General features: G+C 50.9%; 1 long non-coding RNA gene across 1 annotated transcript; it reads right to left on the reverse strand.

Annotated features, from left to right (window-relative positions):
* Positions 1 to 909: 909 nt before the first annotated feature.
* LOC130453846 (uncharacterized) lies at positions 910 to 4935 on the reverse strand. Its single transcript, XR_008911453.1, has 2 exons — positions 3697 to 4935; positions 910 to 2959 (listed from the first exon to the last, which is right to left on the reverse strand). It is a non-coding gene; the product is annotated as an uncharacterized LOC130453846 (long non-coding RNA).
* Between the last annotated feature and the right edge of the window lie 6644 nt (positions 4936 to 11579).

An 11579-nucleotide genomic window follows, 5' to 3' on the forward strand; every position in this document is an offset into this window, starting at 1 on the left:
CCCTTTGAGGAGGTGGGAGAGGAAGGGCCGGCCCTGATGGACCCTGGGGCCCAGGATGGGCATCGCATACCACGCGGAGGATCGGCTCTTGGCTGACCTATACTAAAGGCTTCCACGGGGGGAGCCCAGAACTGGACGGGTGGCTTAGATGTGTTCTGACTTCCTCGGGAAGAGGATCTAGGTTCAAATCCCACCTGGCTACTTACGACCTATGGGATGGGCCATGGGTTTGCATCTCAGGAAAATGAGAGGACTGGATGAGGGGAGGCCTAAAGCCCTTCTGCTTTCAATCCTCATCCCTCTGGAGCCAAACCGTCCTCCTGTCTAAGCGCCAATAAGAGAAACTCCTCTTCCTCTCCCCCAGCCCTCGCCAGGCCAAATGGAGAAGCCTCGAAGCGTCCAGGAACCTCCAGCCTTTATTCCCTTAAGAATCCACCCACTGGGGGGCTCAGTGGACAGAGAGCCGGGCCCAGAGAAGGGAGGTCCTGGCCGGGCGACCCTGGGCAGGTCCCGTCATGCCTGTGGTCCAGCCCTGACTGCTCTTCTGGGATTGGCTCTAAGAGGAAGGTTAAAATCAGCCCTCTGGGAAAAGGTACTGCCCTGGGGATGCTGGCGAAGACCTAGACGGGGGTCCCCAGCCAGCCAGCTTAGTGGGGGGTTGTCTCCTCTGCACCAAAGGGCTGCAATGCTCTTTGCACTCCCCGCTGAGGTCGGGCCGCTAAGAGGTCCAGTGGCCAGAGGGCCAGGCCTGGAGACGGGCACTCCTGGGTTCCAACCGGACCCTCGGGGAGGCCCTGAACGCCCATCGCCTCGCCTTCCTGCTCTCTTGCCTCAGACACTTGGTACCGATTCTAAGGGTTAAAAAAGAATCCCACAAAAGCCTGTAGACAGAAGATTTTAGCCTGAAAATGGTCAAAGAATGGAAGGTTTATTGTTTAGTCAGACCCACAGCTTCCTCCACAGAGAGCTGCTGCAAAGGCCGGTCCTCCTCCGGGGAAATCAGCGGCTTCCTGGGCCCCCAGGTCAGACGGCCGGTCTCCGGCCGGCCTTGCTCAAGGGCTCTGAAGCCTCCGAGGGGCTTTCATCCCGCCGGCGACCCTCTGCTCCTTTCCCTTGCTAGGATGCTCCGTCGCCGGCCCTGGCCCCGGCTTTCTCCCTTCTCCCAAGACCTTCCTCCTCACTGAAGCATGAGCAGCGCTGGTCAGGGCCGACGGTCACCCGCTCCCTACGGGGAGGAGCAAAGCTCCGAGGCTAGAGGAGGAGTCCGGGGCCTTCGTGGTCCTCTGCAGTCAGAGAGCCCTGGCAGACTTCTGGCCCCCGGCCAGGCGGGACGTCCAGGGCCTGAAGGGATGGCGGCTGGGAGAGAGCCACGAGCTTGTCTCCAGCCTCCCCGAACAACTCCATGCTGCACTGAGCTCCACACGGGCAATGACGGCGTTGCACGTTGGGCAGGCCGCGTCCTAATGGCCACAGTCTGTGTTTCCGTATTCTCCACGTTGAGAGAGACCCACATTGCTCACGGCGCCAGCATTCAGGGAGGAGAGCCTGGGAGGACGCCGCCTCGGCTCCCGCCTTCGGGGGCACCACTCCCCGGCAGCCGCTTCTGGGTCCTCAGCTGGCTGCTTGCATGGCCCGTCACTGCCCTTCAGGGCCGGGACTCATCCCAAGATTACAGCGAGGCCAGCCACAAGCCATTAGGAAGCTCCTACTGTGTGCCAGGCACCTGCTCAACACTAAGGATGCAGAGAACTGGACCATCCCTGCCCTCCAGGAGCTCACGCCCTGCACAGCGGCTGGGACCGCTGGGAGACTCTGGACCTCCCTGGGGGACCTTGGGACAGGGCTGAGGAAGAGAGCGAGCTGCCCCCACACTGCCTGGCCTCTGCCTCCTAGGCGGGGTCTCAACGATCCCGGACGGCCCCACTGGCCCGCATCGGTGCCCGAGACGCCACCATGACTCACACTTTCCGAGCACTCGAGGCCGCCTGAACACTAAGGCCTCGAGATGGTCGGTGAGCCCCCCGAGGCCCCCCGGGCGGCAGGCCTGACTGCAGGCCCCCCTCCAGCATTCAGCACCTTCGTTGAGTGAGTGCCCTTTCTTGCTGGTGGGGTGACTGAAAACTTTGGGGTGAGATTAGGAACTCTGGTCCCAAAGCTGGGTGCTTTGGCCACAATGAGATTGATTTTAGAATATCAGCATCTTATTTCAAGGCTGGCCAATGAAAAAGCATTTATTAGGCACTTACAGTATGCGAGACACTGTGCTAGGCACTGGGAAAGGGACAATGAAAATGAAATCAAGCATTGACTAGCCCAGTGCGCGACTATAGCAAGAGCCTGATCACTAGTCATTTATAGACTGCTTCTGGCTATAAAATCAAGACCATAGAGTAGGCGAGCCACACAGCCTCACTGGACATTTGTTTCATGTCCCCAGGGGTTGCCCCCCAAGTCCTAACCCTATCTATAAACTTGAATAGGGAGTCCGGCTAGCCCGGAAGAGGGAGGAATTAGAGGACAGTATCCCAATCTTAGCCCCTCACAGCCAGAAAGAAGGAAGCTCAGAGGGCAGCTCCCCCAATGCTGCGCTGCTTCTCCCCCCGAGCACCAGAGCCCATGGGAGAGCCATACAATTCGGAAAGACAGCTAGCATTTCTTTACTACTTTGTAGGAGAACGATTGGACTTTTTACATTTTTCAGCCCTTAAATTGTGAGCTCCTGGAAGGGAGGCATTGTCTTCAGTCTCTCTTTGCAGAGCCAGCTCTCAGCATAGGACCTGATACAGAATAGGTGCTTAATAAATGTTGGTTGATTGATTGACCGATCGATCGATTGATTGATTGATTGAAGAATCCCTCAGTTTGGACTCTTTTGACAAGCCTGGCTAGATCTGATTGGAAATCCTCCCCTAGCTGTGCTCCCTGGTGAAGCAGGCGTCCCTTGGGGGATCTGAAGCTCCTGTGAAAAAGTGAAAAGCTTATTCCCCATTTGTCATGATAGAAGAGCACCCGTTTCCCTTTTCCCAAACCTGCCTGCTCTCACGTGCCCATTACTCTATCAGCTGAAAGTGGGAGCCATCTTGGCCCCCTCCCCCCCTCACAGCCCAGAGCCTGGGCTGCCTTCTGGGCTATGTGCACACCCACTTCATTCAAATGGAGACCACTCCACAGGTTTCTGCCCAATAAAGACCTCGGTCTGAAAGTTCTCCTATGCATTAGCGACTGAAAGTATGGATCTGCCAGTCCTCCCTCCATCACTTCCACCCAGAGAGCCATAAACATCAGCTATGTTGAAGACCCATTCTAGCAGCAAGGAAAGTCTGTGATTTTAATGTCTGTGGACCTGGAAGGGGGGAAAACACAGCAAGTTCAAAGGGGCAGAAGCAAGAGAGCCCTTTCAAATAAAAGGTGCATTTTATTGCTACATGTTGACCCAATTTTATTGGGGGGGGGGGGTTCCTATAAAAACTAAAAGGGTAGGGGACCTCTGGGTGCTCCATGGATGGAGAGCCAGGGGTAGAAATAGGAAATCCTCCATTCAAATCTAGCCTCAGACAGTGCCTGGCTGGGAGACCCTGAGTAAGTTGTTTAACCCCTATTTCCTAGCCCTTGCTGCTCTTCTGCCATCCTATTGATTCTGAGACGGAAGGTAAGGGTTTAAAGAAAAAAATAAGAGACTGACCAGTACATACTCACAGAAAGAGATCTTGGCTCAGTGGCACATGTCAAGCTTCCCTCGGTGTGTGGAAGGATTGGAGGGTCTTCTGTGTCTTTTAGGCAATGGATCCATTTTCATTTTTCCTGGATTTTCTTTGAAAAAACTGAATTCTTTCCCCAGTCCAGCCCCATCCCTGCGCTTGTCAAAGAGCCCATTGGGTTATAAGTGTCTCAGGGCAAGGCCTGCCTTTTGCCTCCTGGGCCTGGCAGTGGCTGGCACATGGTGATTACTAAAGGTTTGTTGATTATCCATTGGCCATCCCGGCCGCAGTTTTGAGTCAGAGCGCCCGATTAAAAGAAAGGAGGGGGGAACCCACACAGCAGCCTTCAGAAGGGCAAAGAAATGCCAGGACAGCCTGGACCATTCTCAAGGATGCAAAGCTCCCTCCGTGCCTGGGGAAGAATAAAGGAAATGCAGCCTCCTCCGAGAGGGGGGATCGCCCAACCGCCCCGGCTGCCTGTACTGGCTTCGAGGCTTCATTCCCCAGTGGCAGATGACCTCAGGGCTGCGGGTTCCTTCTCCAACGGTTTCCCGGTTGCCAACTTCCAACGACAGGAGCTCGAAGGACTGTTTGCCTCCCCATTTCCGGAAAGATCGTTGGCCGAGCGCGCCTTTTCCGTTGACCCTCGCTCCTAAACTGACGCGGCGGAAACGCTGCGCCCGGCCCACCTCCACAGAGGAGGAGGAGCAGACCAACCAACAAGGCTCACCCTAACTGCCCTGTGGCCAGAGTGGGTGCGGGGATCCCGGCTTTTACGGCAGAGCGCGCGACCTCTTTTTAATGGCATTTTGTGCTGTGCAGGCACGCTCAGAAAGAGCTTTTCATTAGCGACTTCCAATGGGAAGGCAAGTCGGCGGCCATGCCTGCGCCCTGGGTTTCTGCGGAAGCTGCTCCGCTACCCTGGACAGAGAAGGACTCGGAGCTTGGAGGCGGGACCTGAGACCACTTACTCTCCAGAGAATCTGGCCTCGGTTTCCTCATCTGTCAAATGAGGCTGGTAGGTGGACTGGCTGTTGGTGCTGAATTCAGATGGAGCACTTGGGCTGCCTTTAATGGGCGCTGGCTAAATGCTAGTGTTCAGTGGGTAGAAGCTGGGCGGGGGCACAAGGATTGCTTTTGTTTCTTTGGTCTTGAATGTTAATATTCTCTGTCCGCAGCATGCCTACAGCCAACTAAGGAAGAGGACCCGTCGCCGACCAGGACCATACAAGGTAGAGTGAGCTTGAGCCAGGGGAGAACTCTCCAGGGCTCTGGGGAAACTGAGGGCACCCTGGAACCATCCCTTCGTGTTCTAGTTGCTTTGGTTTCAGTCATCTGGATAGATGGCACGTTGATCCCCGAAAATCCTTGGATCATTTCAGAAGTTCAGAAAACAAAATGAGGATTAATTTTTCTGTCCAAGGAATGTCAAAATGAAGCCAACTTCTGAATCCATCCATCAATACACAGCTAGATGAGCTTAGAATCAGGAAGACAAGTAGCTGTATGACCCTGGGCAAGTCACTTAACTTCTGTTTGCCTCAGGTTCCTCAACTTTCCCATTGTGGAAACTCTAGATTGATATCATACCCCAAGTGAGGAAGCTTCTCCCCCATTACCTTTTGGCTCCTTTTTTATGCCCTCTATCCCAAGGAGAATGTAAACCCCTTGAGGGCAAGGATTAGCTTTTTGCTTACATTTGTGGCAGGAAATGTACTCATTGCTACAAGGCACCCTACTCCTTGTATACTACTAGCAATGTGTCCACAGGGCAGGTCATTTGAACCTGTGTGCCTCTGTTTCTTCACCTGTAAAATGGGAATAGCAGCACCTTCCTCCTTCCCACCTTTCTTTCTAAGGCTTGCTATTGTTCAATTACATTCAGAAAACCCTGGTTCAAATCCAGACTGTGCAATTTGCTCTGGCAGCTAAGGGGGGGCAGGAGGGGGCGGAGCATAACAGAGGAGGAAGAGGAGGCTGATTCACCAGATGAGTCTATTGGTCAAAAATCGCTTGGGTTGTGTCTGTTATCAGCCCTACACAGGCACTCCCCACACATTTCAAGGAGTGCAGGGGAAGCTAGTCCGAAGGGGACGAGCTCAGCTGCAGCTCCCAGCATCTGCATAAACAGTGACCTGGCTCAAACCAGTAAAAGATGATCCCCAGGAGGACAGAAGAGCTCCAGTTGCCCTTAGTGCAAAGGCCTCAAAGACCTAAGACCCCCTTTGGGAAAGAGACCCCATATAAGCTCTGGTTCAACAGAGAAGTAGGAGAGAGCATCTCATCAAGGCTGGGTAGAAAGGTGAAAAGAACGCTAAGCATGGAGCTAGAAGGCAGGGATTCAAAATGGCACCTCTCATTCTAGCTCCCTGTATGAACATCTCCCAGCCTCAGTTTCCTGACCTGTCAGCAGAGCAGTTCTACGATCTGTCTCACGGGGTTATGGGAATAGGTAAAGGTGGGACCGTACTTTATGGTTGGTTTGGTCATCTCCCAAGCGAAAACAAAATCCGTTACTACTTATCGGTTCTCAAGTGCTGCCCTTCCTCTCTCCAGCCAGGTTAACGACTTGGAGGTGGTGTCTGAGAGGAAAGCAGGACCCTTCTCCAGCTGAGGCACCACCCTCCGAACCCTGCCAGATGAGGGTCCTCTGACAGAGGAGGAGGAGGAACACGTGGAGCAACACCAGCACTGGCTAGCCCCATTCGTTGGCCATCTGGCCAGAGTCATGGGCACAGTCAGAGGATAAATCTGGCTGATCTCTGCTCTAACCACTTGATTGAAGAGATCTTGTCAAGTGTCCTCTCCCTCCTTCCTAGAAACCTTGCATCAGGGCTTAGGGCTTAAGAGCAGAGGAAGTTGGCAAGGAATGGTAGCACCCTGAAATTTCTGTAGCAGAGAACTTTATGATAGCCAGCTTGTTGTAAGGGTTGATAGAGTTGAAATGATAACAATCCCCATTTTATGGATGAAAAAGTTGAGGCTCGGAGAGATAAAGGAACTTGCTCCAAAGATAAAGTGGGTACAGAAAGGGAGGCTAAGTGACAGCTGCCTTCAGTGACTTGCCACAGAAGCTAGGCATTGGTCCCAGCCATTCTGAAAAGGGATTTGGAATTATGCAAAGAACATCCCCATCTCTTCCATGCCCTCTGTCCAACTCGGACTCCATTGCTGGGCAAATACTCTAAAGAGGTTATCAATAAAAAAAAAAAGGTACCACCTACCCAGCTCAAGTGGTAGCAAAGAATTGGAAGCCAAGTAGATGGCCAATCGGTTGAGGAATGGCCGAACCAGTTGTGGCTGATAGATGTAACGGGATATTTCTGAGCTATAAGAATAAGGACTATGAAGAGCAGGAGAAACCCAATATGAGCTGATGCAGATTAAAGCCAATAGAACCAGGAAGACAAAGAACAGAAGGATGACAACAAAGGGGAACGAGCAATAATGTAGTGAGAAAAGTCCTAGCTCTGGAGTGGAGGACCTCAATTCAAATTGTGCCTCTACTACTCACTGTTCTTGTGATCTTGGGCAAGGAACTTGACCAACCTGAGCCTCGGTTTCCTCAGGAAAAATAAGGACTAGGTTGCCCCTGGGATCCTTTCTAACTTTAGGTCATTGGTGCTTGGAAATTGGACACCAAGTAACTAAGACAATCTAGTGCAGTCCTAGAGAAGAGATGAGAAACTGGGCCTCCCTCCCTCCCTCCTTAGGTGGGGCAACTAGTTGGCTTAGCGGATAGAGTGCTGGGCCTGAGTAAGGAAGACCTAAATTCAAATCTAGCCTAAGACATTAGCCATGTGACCCTGGGCAAGCCACTTCACCCTGTTTGCCTCAGTTTCCTCATCTGGAAAATGAGCTGGAGAAAGAAATGGCAAGCTACTCCAGTATCTTTGCCAAGAAAACCCCAAATGGGGTCATGAAGATTTGGACATGACTGAACCAAACCTTCTGCTATGAAGTGAGGAACAATGGGTGTGGAATGTTGCATGGGACCTCACATCCAGAATAGGCCTTGGCTGTTTAGCTAATGCTCTTGTTTTCTTTTTATAATCTTTGTTATCGGGGAAAGCTTCCTGAGCGTAGAGCTATCTGCTGTTATAGGGAACGGTTTTAGAGAAGAGTAACAGAAGGGGTAACACTAAGAAAATAGATAAAGGGGGTTATTTAACGAAACAAGGATAAGGGAATTGGAAGGGGATTGGGGGAGTCGCTGTTACTATTAACCCACCCAGGTAGGAAATCTAAATCGGCCTTGACTACAAGGGCTTAGTAATGTCCGTGGGCCAGATTCGCACAAACTCCAGGGTCCTTGGTTGGGTCAAACAGCAGAATCGAGCAGAATCAAGATGTCGGACCCAAAAGGGAGAAGGTTCTCGCCATTCACAATCACCCACCAATGTGAAGGGGGACGCTCACTCGACCTTATTTGATAATAACCGAAAGTCCTTGGAAGCTCCTCGACTGGTTTCTTCAGGGACACCACTAGGCACACCTTCCAGCTTGAGAGAGACTTTCCAACTTCCCAGCCAAGCTCTGGGGAGTCTTGATTCTGCACCATCCCAGACTTCCAGCCTGCCAGAAATCCTTTCCTACGGTAGCTGCCTAGGTCTATACGTCTTGACAGGAAAGGAGAGGGGTGTGGATCGCTAGCCATGGATATGTGCATCTCTACAGGAAAGGGAGAGAGGTGGCTGGATGGAACAAAGGCAGCCGATCTCTGAAGCCAGGTTGCCTTGGAAAGGGAGTCAGCCCAGGGGCGAAGAGTTTCTTAGGCGCAGGGAGTGCCCCTGTGTGGTTGGCTAAGGTGCGTTGGGGCCAGGAACAAAGATGGAAGCGTCTTCTCCAGCTCTCCTTGTACAAAGGATGACAACAGCTTGTTGGGAGTAAAATTCTCTGGAGACTATATATTAAGCTATAGTTATTAGATAGCGAAAGAGGGTTGGAGAGAAAAGGGTCACCTAATCACATGGCCAGTCGCCTAGCTAATCCAAGTTTGCTGCCCACCTTATGTCTCTGTTTGCTAGCTAGGAGCTGGTGATGTCCCTCCCTCCAGGTCCACCTGGCTGGACAGACGTGGCCTCAGACCTGAGCAGAGGCCAGTCCTCCAGACACCAGGAGTCACGTGGGACAAGATGCAAGTGTCCTCTGGGATGCCGGGAACCCAGGTCTTCTCCTTACAAAGATAAGCCTCAGAGCTACCTGGGTCTTTCTAACCCAGTCAAGGGGAGGAGGGAGGGGGGAGACCACCCAAATGGATTTTCAAATTTTTCCTTTTATAGAGGAAGGGGGGGGGTACTGATCTATGTATCCTATTTCTAGAGCAAGTCAAGGTTTCCCACAAGGCATCTGCCTCTCCATAGCCCTATGAGGTGGGCAGTACAAGTATTATATCCCTGTTTTACAGATAGAGAAACTGAGGTTCAGGGAAATGAAGTTTTCCCAGGGTCACATAGCTAGCAAGTGGCCAAGTCAAGATATGAACTCTGGCTTCAAACCCCCAACCTTGAAGATCACTGTCAAGTGACCAATGAACTGAAAACTGATAGAAACTTTAAAATCCCTTTTTGCCTTGCACTTCTGAGATGTGCAAGAAGGCTGTGTGTAGCAGGTTGGGAAGATTTGCACGAGAACATGACCAAGAGTCGTGCAAGAAAGGTGTGGATGGGCTCCATACAATCAGCTCCAAAGGAACATGCATCCAAAGTGTCCCCAGTGATCACAAGATGGATCCAAGGATAAGATTCCTGTATCTGTCATATGGAAAAAGTCTCAACCCCAATTCATCCCTACTCCAGCATCTACACCTATGGACCCTGGACATCCCAGGACCCTGGCAGGAAATACATGAAGGTAAAATCCTCCTCAACGTCAGGACCAGCCCCAGTGTTGGTCTCTGGATCCTGAAGTTTGTCCTAGAGAAAAACGGAATACAATACCAGCCCCAAAAGGCATTTCCATATTCTAGGAAGTGTTTGTCTTGTACTCTTCCCCTTTCCCCAGCCATCTCATAACCCAACAGCCTCATGAACCACGTCCCAAAGGGTTTAGCCGAAGATGATCCAAAGCACCAAAGATTCCCAAAAGGAATTCTTCCTTCCTCATGGTGAACTTTGAGGGAAAGCAATGGTGTCCAGTCCCTGTGGACTGCATATTGGTTCAGAAAACCACAAATTGGCATTGTCTATGCTGTAGTGTATTTTTGTTTCGTCACATTTCCCAATAAAATTTTAACCTGGTAGGAAAAAATTTGGGCTCGGAGTTTGAAGAGCATCAGCCTTCATAGGCTGGTGGAACCATACCTTAAGGAGTTAATGATATACGTCTCAAAACAAGCTTGCCCTTAAAGGATGAGCAGACCTTTGATGAGGAGAGATGCCAGTTATCAGTACATCCATTTAGAACAAGATCCTCTGCCAATGAGTCTGTTGGAATATGGACTCCATACTGTTTCGAAATTCATAAAATGAAATAGCGTAAGATTACAAGGTAAACCAAAGTCTAGAGCAAAGTTATTTACCATCCAAGCTCATGGACCCCCTGAAAAATATTCATGGATTCCTGGGAACCTTAGAAGGAGCAAACAAGCTTCCTAAAAGCCTCTGATTATGTGGCCCTCTTCAGAGGACATTACCTCCATCCCAGGACCCTGGGGGAAAACTGGAGGTGATCTGAAGAATATTCAGTTGCCCTGGACAATCCATTCTGAACAGCCACAGGTCTGGTGAGCAAGTCTCAGGACCTCTCTAAGGGAAACGGATCCATCCCATGGACCAAAGTGAGCCTGCCTATAGTAACAGAGCACAACTGCAGAATGACAATTACAGAGATGTAAGAGACCATCTAGACCAACCCACATCCAACTAGGAATCCCCTTGACAAAGCCCCCAAGTGTTCCATGATTTTTAGAGGCTGGAATGGAGTCCCCAAAGAGCCATTTCAAATTTTACTTTTAGCAAGTCGGGCAAAAATTAAAACATCTCTCCTCCACCCTGTTGAGTCACATGATCATGAAGTGAGGTAAACAATTAGGATATTTCTCCGATCCATTTCCATTCAACCTTGGGGAAAACGGTCTCTCTACCCAGATGGGTGTTACTCGGAATAGCACTTTTATGTGAATTTAAGCTGGTCTATTAATGCAAGAAAAACCCCCACTGTCTTTAGCACATCCATTTGGGATGTCTACAGGGAGTAGTCAATTAAAATTAATTGACGCCACACTTAAAGATATCGAATTACAGCATCCAAGGTTAAAAAACAACAACCTGAGCCTCTTAATGAAAAAGTTTCCATTCCCCACAAGTAATTCTCTTCCAGAAGGTCTCCAGCCAAGAAGGTTTTGTTTGTACTTTGCCCTTAGTCCTGCCTCCATTCCACCATTAGGGCTCTCCACCACCCATTGGCTCATGGAGGTTTAAAAGTGACCCCAAGTTCCCAAAGGGTACCCTAGTGGAGAGCAAGCTGAGTTCCAGGATAGGCCTAGTGGCAGCCTGGCCATCTTCCATCCTCTGACCCACCTTACTAAGCAGAGGGAAGTTCATGATCAGGTTGGTCATGGGACCATACATTCTGTGGCTGTGACAACCCATTGCTGACCACTTCCAATGGACAAGCAAACACCAATTGCTCTCAGTTTAAGAGTATCATGGGATCCTGAGCAGAAAGGAACTTTAAAAATCCTCTAGGGGGCAGCTGGGTAGCTCAGAGGATTGAGAGCCAGGCCTAGAGACAGGAGGTCCTAGATTCAAATCTGACCTCAGACACTTCCCAGCTGTGTGACCCTGGGCAAGTCACTTGACCCCCATTGCCTAGCCCTTACCACTCTTCTGCCTTGGAGCCAATACACAGTATTGACTCCAAGATGGAAGGTAAGGGTTT

This window comes from Monodelphis domestica, chromosome 1 (genome assembly GCF_027887165.1).
Source record: "Monodelphis domestica isolate mMonDom1 chromosome 1, mMonDom1.pri, whole genome shotgun sequence".
Classification (NCBI taxonomy): domain Eukaryota; kingdom Metazoa; phylum Chordata; class Mammalia; order Didelphimorphia; family Didelphidae; genus Monodelphis; species Monodelphis domestica.